General features: G+C 36.2%; 1 protein-coding gene across 1 annotated transcript in view; it reads right to left on the bottom strand.

Moving 5' to 3' along the window:
- LOC138698540 (uncharacterized) overlaps positions 1 to 11,058 on the bottom strand; it is a 791,920-nt gene extending 780,862 nt beyond the window's left edge. Inside the window, exon 1 of the mRNA XM_069824545.1 lies at positions 10,956 to 11,058. The gene's annotated coding sequence lies outside the window, so the exon portion shown is untranslated. The remainder of the gene's footprint in view (positions 1 to 10,955) is intronic.
- Between the last annotated feature and the right edge of the window lie 1,629 nt (positions 11,059 to 12,687).

Below are 12,687 nucleotides of genomic sequence, written 5' to 3'. Positions count from 1 at the left end.
CTTTGTTTGCCAACATTTCAAACTGCACTAGTCTGGACGTCAAAAAACAGAAAATTACAAACCACTCCAGTCGATGCACAGCATTATCAAATATGACTTGCATTGGCATTCAAGAACAAGAATTAATAAAGATCACTGGTCATAGCTATGCATCTTCCCTGAAACCCTATTTACAAATAAATGATGAGCATCATTCGGAAATCCTGAATAAGTTGAGGGATACACCATGTACATCAACGAGTTCACTTCTTTCACGCACACGTCCAATGTAACATCAACTGAACCACCAACACAAATTTATCGCGTCCCTAGCATTTGTTTAATTTTATCGCGTCCCTAGCATTTGTTTATTTTTATCACTACCCTAGCATTTGTTTCTTTGTTTGCCAACATTTCAAACTGCATTGGTCTGGACGTCAAAAAACAGAAAATTACAAACCACTCCAGTCGATGTACAGCACTTTCAAATATGACTTGCATAGGCATTCAAGAACAAGAATTAATAAAGATCACTGGTCATAGCTATGCATCTTCCCTGAAACCCTATTTACAAATAAATGAGGAGCACCATTCGGAAATCCTGAATAAGTTGAGGGATACACCATGCACATCAACGAGTTCACTTCTTTTACGCACACGTCCAATATAACTTCAACTGAACCACCAACCACTAAAACATTCAAATTTGAAAATTGTACCTATTTCAATAATTGTTTTTTTTTTAATTATTCATGTTTATTTTTTATTTCATCATCGTTAATTAAAATGTTTCTTGTTTATTTCATCATCCCTAATTAAAAATTGTCTAACACTCGTTTATATTATTTAGGTTATGTTATAGCTTCTAGAGTGTTAGTTGGAAGGCCGGAGGGAAAAATACCTTTGGGGAGGCCGAGACGTAAATGGGAAGATAATATTAAAATGGATTTGAGGGAGGTGGGATATTATGGCAGAGACTAGATTAATCTTGCTCAGGATAGGGACCAATGACGGGCTTATGTGAGGGCGGTAATGAATCTCCGGGTTCTTTAAAAGCCAGTAAGTAAGTAAGTAAGTAAGTATGTTATAGCTTCTTCATTATGATATTATGAATAGTCACGTATCAGAGATTGTTTAATACTAAGATTTATTGAAAATCATCTGTCAAGTGACATTGATTACTGGGATCGGGATAATTGAAGTGGAATGCAACTGTTTTAATAAAAATGAAACTGAATCAACAAAGCCTTCTTGACCAATAACCGTCCACAGAGTTCAATGAAGATTCCATAGTTGGCACAACTGATAAGAAAACAGCTATTCATAACACACTACTGCCATCTACTAGCGTATTATTTATAATATTGAGATGGTACTTATTTGAAGACAGTTGTATTTTCGTAAGCCAACTAATATTTTATTGTATTGGAATACTCTAATCTTTATATACATTCTTCTAATCGTGTAATAGTCAATTAAATCCCACTCGACTTTTGATTTTCTCTAGATAAATCAAAACCTCTAGTGAGATTACTGTTGATAGAAATTGTTTTATATGAATTATTTCATAGTGTGTTCTGGAAAAGCCATTGATTTAATTCCCAATATGCTCTGCCAGTTTAAGAGAGCAGTGTACAGTAAAATCCCTCGTAACCGGCACCCAACTAACCGGCAATACCAAAACAACGGCACTTCTGGCTGGGTCAAAACAAAATTTTGAATCTACCATATTGCCACAATCTGAGTCGTCAGTTTTGCCACATTAGGAAGTTCGCACGAACTTTCATATTCAATGAATATTCGAACCTAATATTAATGTATTATTTGTGTTGTGTGGTATGTTTTAATAAAGAAAATCCACACAGTTTTTATGTTTGTTTAGTTATGTTCAGGCCGTCAGTGTTGCCACATTAGGAAGTTCACACGAACTTCAATTTTCAGAGAATTTTCAGACCTAAAATCTAGTGTATTGTGTGTGTTGTGTGATGTGTTTTCATGAGGAAAATCCACACAGTTTTTATGTTTATTCAGTTATGAGCAAGTGCTAGAGAAATAAGCTTCACATGGCAGCAGTTTCAACATTTGGCACCATGACATACAAACTTTTTTGTACATACCGATATGTATTCAATTATTCAGCAAAATCTCGTATCCGGAACTAGCCTGGTCCTTTTGGTGCCGGATAAGAGGAATTCTACTGTATTATGATGACTATTACACTTTTACTACGTCATACTACTTTTGATCAATAAAACGGTACGAAAGGACGTCTTTCAACCAATTATGACAGTTTTTAGCACAATTTTATCACTTCCCTAGCATTTGTTTATTTTTTATCGCTTCCCTAGCATTGGTCTGTTTTTATCACTTCCCTAGTATTTGTTTCTTTGTTTGCCAACATTTCTAACTGAAAATTATTTCCGGTCTTATAAAACATGCTTTGCGATCGTTGTTTCCCGCATAGATAGTCGACTGAAAATGGCGGCTCTGTTCAAACGTTTTGGTGAAGGTTACTGCAGTGGAATTTAATAAGTTAATTAATATCTATTTTATTGTATTAGAGTACTTTATTTCTTCTAATCTTTATACACTTTCTTTTGTTTTTATTACCTCCCTACCATTTGTTTCTTTTTTCTTTTTTTTTGCCAACATTTCAAACAGCAAATTCTTTACAATACTATAAAACATGCTTTGCGATCGTCATTTGTTTGCCGCATAGACAGTAACTGAAAATGGCGGCTCCGTTCAAACGTTTCCATTAGTGAAATAGAATTTTAGTAAGTCAATTAATATTTTATGCTCGACCATGCCGAAATGTAGTAATTATACACCTGGTACCAGCTCTTTAATGGACCTCATTAAAATACACCTATTCATCAAAGTTCAGGTATTCCATCAATCAGAAAACACCATTGTAGCAATATGAAAGCGATTATTCTCGGATATGCAATCGGAAGACAACTAGCGAAACGTCACGGAGGCTGGAAATCCAATACTGTCGCAGAAGGTTATGTTCTGTTACTATAATAATTAACGTTAATTGTAAATAATATTCAAATAAATTCAATTTTTCATCTCGTTTTTCAATGTCTAATTCAATTTCAAGGTTATATCAAGATTAATAATTATTTTACTCTTCTAGATTATATCAAGGTCAATGACATTCGTTTCTCGGAAAAAATCAATACTTTCGCGCTTGCGCACATGTCATAATTTACGAGATATTGCACAAGGTCAGTTCAGCTCCCCAGTCAGATAAGAATAACATGAATACTTATGAATAATTTCAAGTTAGAAATATGGTCGAGCATAAAAAGTCGTATGAAACTTGCCTATAATAGTAATTAAGACGCTCGTTTCATAAACATACTCGCGTCTTAATTACTACCATTATAGGCTCGTTGCATAATGTACTATTATTGTATTAGAGTACTTTATTTCTTCTAATCGTGTAATATTCAATTAAATCCCACTCGAGTATTGATTTCCTCTAGATAAATAAAAAAACTCTAGTGAGATTACTGTTGATAAATGATCGAAATAATTTTTGCTTTTTCCTTTACATGTGCAGAAATTTGATCCAAACAATTAATGTAATGTAACCACTTTCTTGGAATATAACAATACTTTTCATATATTTCTTTTAATGACAAATTACGAGTAAAAGTAAAAAATTCCCACGAGTGTTAATTAGTTAACATCGATCCCATTTTTTGCTTCTTTTCCTGGTTCCTAGTTATGCCTCTTCAGAACGCATGTCACTTGCAATTCTGTCTTAAGGAAGTGTTCACGTTTTGAAAGTTCTGTTGTTGCAGGAAGGTATTTTAATGAAGGAAGTAAATCACCTACTGCTAACGATGAGTGAATCAAGAAGAGTTTGTGACTATTAAGTGGGTATTAAATGCTTTCTCATTGCGTTACAGGCAATGCTCTCACGTTTGAATAATTAATACCCATATATTTAAAGCGTTTATGTATTTATGAAACATCGTACAATGCTCTGCAATTACAGACTCTGAAATTACGTTAACAGTCGTGAACACGGCAAATTAAGATAATGATGTATTCCGTTGTTACCTTAATAAAAATTAAGAACATTTGCAAATTGCATTAGAAATTATGACTAATTGGTAGGTTTCTAAAACTATCTTATATTCTCAAAGAAGACCTTCCTGAACTGGTCGTCTGACTCTGTCAAAAATTTCTGAGGATATATACGTACTATCTGTGACCTTGAAACGAATCCCAAACGGTGGCAATGTGAATTCGCCTGCCACGGTGCTAAGGAAAGGAGGGTGACGGGTGAAATTTTGGTCGTTTTCATTCAATAAAAATCGCATTTTAGTTTTCCTGTAAAAAAATTAATCAGCAATCTCTTACTTAGGTATATTCTGAGCAAGTTTCAATGTTCTGTGTCGCACGACAGCATAAAAATTACGTAATATGTAAGTGACTGCACCTTTGAACTTCAATTTCATGCAAATTTTATAGCCGTTTTCTCACACTTTTTTTTTCAGCACATTTCGTCAGGTGCGAAGTGTAAAGGCTCTTACAATTTTGATGCTAGGATCAACAGAGAAGTGCAGACGGCTGTCACACACTGGTTTCGATACCAGGCGGCAGACTTCTACGACACAGGGATACAAAAGTTAATCTCATGATATGAAAAATGTCTTAATTCTGGTGGTCTGATTACCTGGTTGGGTTTTTTCCGAGTTTTTCCCCAACTAAAAGGCAAATGTCGGGTAATCTTTTGGCGAATCCTCGGACCTCACCTCATCTCACTATTTCTGGCCAAAATATTGTAAAAATTGTAGAAAATTGTAACAAATTGTAGAAACTTACAAAATTGTAAAACTGTAAAAATTGTAAAATAATTGTAAAAATTAAAAAAAAATTGTAAAATTGTAATTGTAATATTGTAAAATTTTGACTTGTACTACATCTTAAAGCTTCATTGCTCATGTAAGTTCTAAGGAATATAATAAATGAAATGGAAAAAAAAATGAAATTAATATGTTGAAAAATAGCTCAACAATATTACTGTGTCAGTTCCAATGTATTTAAAAATAGACTTAAGGACTTTACTAATAGACGGTAGTACATTATACATACTATTTAAAGGGTGTAATTGATATTTTATTTGCAGTGATGTATTAGTGAAGAAGTGTGTTGTGTCAATGAAGTGTGAAATATGTTGTGTCAGTAAAGTGTGTTTTTGTCAGTGAAGTTTTATAGTTTATAGTGGCAGTGCAAAGTACTTGAACAGTGAAATGTTTTTGAAGTGTTAGTGAAATCAGGATAGTATCAGTGAAATGTGTCGTTGTTCCAGTGAAGTGAGTGAGTTGTCAGTGAAATGAGTGTAGTGCTGAAAGGTACTTGTGCAGGTATGAACATATCACACTCGTGGGTTTTAGTTCCAACTTAGAGTTAAGATACAAACTAAATTTACTCTAATAGTAATATGCGTTACAAGACCGGTATGTTGAAGTTTTCATGTTCGAGGAAAAGTTTAAAAAAAGCGAAACGTGGTTCAGCATTTTTAATTTCCGAGAATTGAAAGAAAACATACCGCTCGTGTATCGTACATTATTTTGTGCGAAGATCGTTTATTACATACCTGAAAGAGGAATTTATAATTAGTTGCAATGAAATCTCCATCTTGGTTTCTGTTCAATGACGGAAAATTTGCAAAACAAAAATATCTATCTTCAACATTGTTGCTTTAAAATGTTTTCTGTGTTTACTATACTCCAGCAGGCCGTGATATACGTCTGTCTTTTTTCCCCCCAGTCTATGATGAGTCTGGAATCTTGTTGATTTTTTCATGGCTTCCTTAATGTTACTTGCATCACGAATGCAGTAACTTTAGTGGAGTTGTAAATATTTAGAAACAATAATTAACAGTGTAATTTAGGTGAAATTCCAGTGGTAAGTTTCCAATTTATAATTATTACTATATTAAACGTCTCTAAAAATATCTTAAAAGCCTAAAGCAGTAAAATCAATATGTCACTTAAGCGGTAAGAAGAGGGAAATTGTTATATGTGTTAGGTTGGGAATAGTGAATATGGAAGTTTAGACTTTCCGCGGATTGGTTTTGTGCGGAAACCAAGCAAATACGCACGATCTGGCACAAATGTTATTTGAAGTGATCGTGCTTAATTTAATTTAGGGTGTTCTCTATTATTATTATTATTATTATTATTATTATTATTATTAATTGTGTTTATTATTGTCATTATTGAGTGTAATTAGTTACCAATGCCACCGGGTATATAGGCCTACCCATTTGCAGTGTGAATAAGTACATACATATAATAAGTCTTTTCAAGAAATCGTGTTTTCTTTCTGTAAACGGCCCAGGGAAACATAATTTCAGAACGGCCCTCGTAATTGCTCTCGAGTGGTCAAAATTTGTATAGGCACTTTTTTTGACATCATTAACATGGTGGAAGAAAAAAATTAACTTTTTTATCTGTCCTTATGATAATGTTTGCTATCGAGCGAAATAAGTCCAGGGTTTAGCGCCAAAAGTTACCCAGCATTTGCTCTTGATGGGTTGAGGGAAAACCTCGGAAGAACCCTCAACTGGTTAACTTGTCACAATCAGGATTTGAACCCGGGCCCACTCGTTACACGGTCAGACATGCTAACCGTTGCGAGGAGGAGAAACTATCGAGGACGTTTTCGAATATTTAGTTCTATTCTTTGTGATAAGAATCTCAAAAGAAAGAAAGAAAGAAGACTTGTAATGGGCGTTCATGAGAAAGAATGTTCTCGTTGTTGGATGTAAAGCGTTTCCCCATAGGAGTTGAGCAATATGCCAGAAAGTAGAGAATTTAATGGAGCGTGAAAGGTTTGGGCACTGACATTTCGCGAAATCACGCACCTCGCGTTTTCGTCGGTGTCATCTTCAAATGCTTTGGAATGCAGGTTAATCGAACTCAGTAAACACGTTTGGCCGTACTGTCTACTCCTGTCGATAAACGCTACAGATAAGCTCCTATCCAGTGTTTTTCCTTAACCCGATAAACTACATAAACTAGGCAAAGAGTGATAATTTGTTCATAGCATATTGGAAACACTGATAATGCAAGATTTGGGACCGTTTTCACCAACAAATGTTAAAAATACACTACCACTTCGTTTTTTCTTACACATACTAAGATTTTAACAATCGTTTCTAGGAATTTTGTACTTTGAAGGAAGTATTGGTTGCTATGCGATCTTCAAAACATGCCATTTCTCTTGTGTTTGTAGGAAATGACATTATGTCCAACTAGACAGGGCGGTGGAAGAACGTGTATTTGCAGTAACAGCAGAGTCTACTACATACAGTCACGAAGCTCGGGATGTTTTTTTGCATTTCTCGCGATAGTTGCTAGCCGCTTGGAGCGCTGTGAGTACTAGGAACAATAGACTGTGTCACTGCCATCGTGATCTAATACAGGCCGTAAGGCAGACCATGTGACTCGCTTAACCCGATCACGAAGGGCGGCGTTTCAACCATATAAATTAATTGAAATGCATAAAGAGTAACATATATTTCTCTAAAATGTAGTATAATTGCATTAATAATATTTAAAATAATGATTTTGGGGACACTTCAGACATAATCCCTTGCGAGTTAAGGTGTAATATTATTTATGGTGTGAAAATTACGTTGTTCGTATGTGTAATACCTGCCTTTATTTCGATTAAATATTGCGAAATTATTGTACATTCATTTATGCACGATTCAATAATTTTCAGTTGCATCGCACGAATATTTATATATGTTGAAATTATAGGTTATGTTTACTGTACCAGTTGCCCCTTTCTGTCTAATTTTAGTGGTCTCCACTACATATGTATGTTATGTCATATGGAAATTATAGGTTATGTTTACTATATTTAACTTACATTCCTAGATTCGCAATTATACATTATAATTAAACATAATGTCATGTATGACACCCGTCACATTCTATTTGTATGTATTTTAATACTATAATTGAGTACTGAATTATTGTATTTATCTACTACTTAAGAGACGAAGTAACACAATCGTACGTACACTAATTTCATAGGAGTGGTATAGTAAATTTTCTGTCTGCAATTAAGGAAGGTAGATGTGCTAAATTAAAATCACAATATAAATTCGTTTTTATTGAACCTCAAAATAGCTTCCATTCTAAACTTAAAATATTGATACGAACAGATTATGTTAACACGTAAAATTCTCTTCACATTAAAATAGCACATTTTTGTAATTATTTCTGCAACATATTATGCAACAAGAAGTAAAGGGAACACATTACACTAAGTAAAGCTTAGCAATGATACGCAATAAAGTTATAATATAATATTTCACTGAGCTACATACACTGAAATAGAAAACCCGAACATAGCCTACATAGATCGAAAAGGCATTGTCTGTGCCGTATTTCGCTTTGTTGTGAAAAGTTGTGTAAACTGTGAAATGTTCGTTATCGGTTGTAATAACTGTAAATGGGTAAAATACAATAATTTGAAAAATAATATGGGACAAGGAGATGTTTGTGGTACTATAAATATTGTAAGAAAAATAGGTCAGTTATCTTTCTTCCGAAAGATCCAGGAAGGTGAGTTTATAAAATATAATATATACTTTATGAAAATAATATATAAACCTTATGTATTTCATATTTCAATAGTAGAAGGAAGGTGTTAATTTTTTCAAAAGAATACGATATCGAAAGTAGCCTATAATACATTTTATCGTCTGCAGGGGAAAGGGTCTGTGATGAGGCGATAGTAGCGATCCTGGTGGTTAGCAACTATCTATGGATGCATATTTCAACGTCTATGTATGCATATTTAGTAAGTATATATATTACTTTAATGTACCGAAGTACATATGATATTTCCATGCAGATATTCTGTGTCATATGATGAAAGAGTAATGGAACGGAGAAAAATTCTCTCCGGCGCCGGGATTTCAGCTCTACGTGCTGATGACGCAGGATATCAATCTGCACGGAAATATCATATGTACTTCGGTACATTAAAATAATATATATTATATGCGTAAATCACTTCGTGATTTAAGACGGCGCTTATTCCGTCGGATCCCGGCCAACTAGTCAGTCATTACGAGTGCACCTCAGCACATGTGTGGTCCTACGTTCATAGACATCTATGACGTAGTGCAGAGGGCGACCACTAGAGGGAACCCAAGAGTTGGAACTTAATCTGAGACGATTCTGTCCGACGCCGGGGTGGGTATCCGGTGTGGCTTAGTGGATAAAGCATCAGCACGTAGAGCTGAAAACCCGGGTTCAAATCCCGGCGTCGGAGAGAATTTTTCTCCGTTCCATTACTCTTTCATCGTATTTAGTAAGTATTGAGCTTCGTGACTGTATATACTAGACTGTGGTAACAGCATAGGCTATATTGAGTCTAAATCTATCATAAATGTTCATAGAAGATTTAGAAATTAATCTAATGTTCCACAACATGGAGGAATTCCCTCCCGTAACACGATTCTGAAATGTGTGAGTAAATTCAATAACACTGGGAATGTTTGTGATAGATCTGCTGGTGATCCGCGATGATCCGCATGCCGGAACTTAACCGTACTGTGACTGTCAACGCAGATCGGTACCAAGAAATGTTCCAACAGTGAAACTGTCTCAGATGGATCACCATAATGAGTTTTGGTTCTAACAGAATGAGGTGACAGAACACACTGCACGTGAATCAATGTACTATCTGCAAATCTTGTTTCCTGAGCGCATAATTTCACGATTTGTATATCGCCTGGCCCCCACGGTCTCCCGATCTCACGGCAGACGATTTCTTCTTATGGGGATATTTGAAAAGTAAAGTGTACTGTAACAGGCCACGCACCATAATGCAGTTAAAAGAAAACATAAATAATGAAATTAAAGCCATATATCGTGGTTTACTGTAGATAGTAATGATGAGTTTTCAGAGCAGATTGCAAGAATGTGATCGTTGTCGTGGAGACCACATAAGAAATGTAATTTTTTTAATATAGATAGAGATTAATCAATTGAATTCTACAACAGTATTTCCAGTAAAAATGTTGTCTGTTAATTCAATTTGATTGCCTCACAATAAGGCTATGACAACCGTCTATTTCTATTACAAAACATTGTGTATATGTTTGTCATTAATTCATTTAGTGTTCTCCCAAAGACAGGTCTTTCACTGCAAACCCAGCATTCTCCAGTCTTTCCTATTTTCTTCCTTCTTTTTCCGTCCTCAAATGATCCATATATCTTAATGTCGTCTATCGTCTGATATCTTCTTCTACCCAGAACTCTTCTCCCGTTCACCATTCCTTTCAGTGCATCCTTCAGTAGGCAGTTTCTCCTCAGCCAGTGACCTAACTAATTCTTTTTCTTCTTCCTGATCAGTTTCAGCATCATTCTTTCTTCACCCACTCTTTCCAACACAGCTTCGTTTCTTATTCTGTCTGTCCACTTCACACGCTCCATTCTTCTCCATATTCACATTCAAATACTTCTATACGCTTCTCTTTATTTCGTCGTAATGTTCATGTTTCTGCCCCCACACAATGCTACACTCCATATAAAGCACTTCACTAGTCTCTTCCTTAGTTCTTTTGCCAGAGGTCAGCAGAAAATCCTGCTTTTTCTATTAAAAGCTTCCTTTGCCTTCCTTTGCATTTTATTGTATAACAATGTTTTAATCTAAGTTTGGTTTTTAATATACCTTTGTTTTGACGAAACCTATTGCATTGTTTAATATTGAATGGTTAATAAATAGTATTACATTTAATTAATTAATTTATTTATTTATTTCAAACAGGTCAAACAAGGGGATTATATTTGTCACCAACTCTTTTAATATTGTGATGGGAAAATTAAACGACAGCTAGACAACTAAACATAGGTACAATATTTACCACTTTCACAAGAATGCAAATTCAAAAACAAGTGAAGCTCATGCAGCGATAGACTTACGCATTGTGATGCAGATCTTCGGAAGTCCTTCTCGTGAGGCGCTCCTGACACTGAGGCGACGATCGGGTCCTTCTCGACAGCCACGGAATCTGAGCTCTGAATTAGAAGCTCACACCATCGAGTAAGCAAGGTCGATCAGCTATTTGCAGGCTTGTTGATTGTGCTAATATGCATCGAGGTTGACACAACGAGTAGCAGGGATGGCGATAATGCGATGCGGCTATCCACGGGCAGCGCTGCGCGACGGGGTGCCTACCCACGCAGGGGAAATCCAACGACCTGCAGTAAACTAAAGGTACGGTCACACGTCGCTACTTTTGCTGCGCAACTTTTGTACTGCAGCTGCAAAAGCTGCGTGTCGTGTTCACACGTAAGCCAAAAGTAGTGTGCTGCATGCTACTTTTTGTGCTGCGCAACCCGAGTGCAGCAAAAGTTGCAACTGGAGGTTGCGAGTCTGTTCACACACAAGGCGCTACTTTTGCAGCCGCAGTCATGCTGCAGGTTTCCATCTCCGTGTTGACTTCTCAATATACATTTTGTGGTTATGTTCGCATTATTAATAAACTCATGCGAAAGCTTACTTATCTATTATTTGCTTTTCTGTCGTATCTAGTATTCAGAAATTGACATTATTTCTACTACAAAGCTTTTAAAAACGCCTATATACTTAAATGATAACCAACAGCATATTCACGTAATCAATGTTGGCAACCCTCCTGTTTATTTATTTTATTTTATTGGGTTATTTACGACGCTGTATCAACATCTAGGTTATTTAGCGTCTGAATGAAATGAAGGTGATAATGCCGGTGAAATGAGTCCGGGGTCCAGCACCGAAAGTTACCCAGCATTTGCTCGTACTGGGTTGAGGGAAAACCCCGGAAAAAACCTCAACCAGGTAACTTGCCCCGACCGGGATTCGAACCCGGGCCACCTGGTTTCACGGCCAGACGCGCTGACCGTTACTCCACAGGTGTGGACTCCTCCTTTTTGGAACTACGCTACGGAGGGGGGGAAGTGAATTATATCGCCAGCACTTATGCTCAGACTGTGTTGTGTATTTAATAACTGTTACAAATAATTTATTTTAATCACATTTAACATTAAAATATATCCAGACAATAAAAGTATCATTGGCACATTTGGGTGGCAACACTGGTTGCAACCGCAGCAAAAGTTTCAACAAAACCGATATCAAAAATGCTGCGGCTGCAACCCTGAGAACCCTGTTCACACGTCGCTACTTTTAAGCTGCGCGCAGCATGGAAAAGTAGCGGGCAGCAGGTTCGGCAGCCGCTACTTTTCGGGTTGCACCGTTGTTCACACGTCGCAGTACAAGAGTTGCGCAGTTTTTTGTACTGCAGCGCTGCAAAAGTAGCGACGTGTGACTGCACCTTAAGAATTCGCCGCTGCCAATCTTGTGTCGGTGTCCAGCAACAAGGAAATATTTTTCTTGATTTTATTGGCGAAATGCTGACATGGCTACCGTATCGTGGAAGAATTCAATTAATAGCGGAAGTGACCAGTCAATGTCGATGTCGATGAGGAAATGAGTGGAGAAACACTTAAAAGATAAGCGAAAATGCGTCCTCGCAAAGGAATTTGAGTACGACAGAAACTGGATATGTGAGCTCGAAGCCTGTTGGCCACTTGTCTCACTCAAAGTTTTGAAGTTTCACTGAAGGAATTTTAAAGTCTTCTGGAGGGGCAAGTAACAAGCTTGAGTAGATTT

Source organism: Periplaneta americana, chromosome 4, assembly GCF_040183065.1.
Source record: "Periplaneta americana isolate PAMFEO1 chromosome 4, P.americana_PAMFEO1_priV1, whole genome shotgun sequence".
NCBI lineage: Eukaryota > Metazoa > Arthropoda > Insecta > Blattodea > Blattidae > Periplaneta > Periplaneta americana.
The sequence above is the reverse complement of the archived record's forward strand: the minus strand, read 5'-3'. Positions and strand labels throughout refer to the sequence as shown.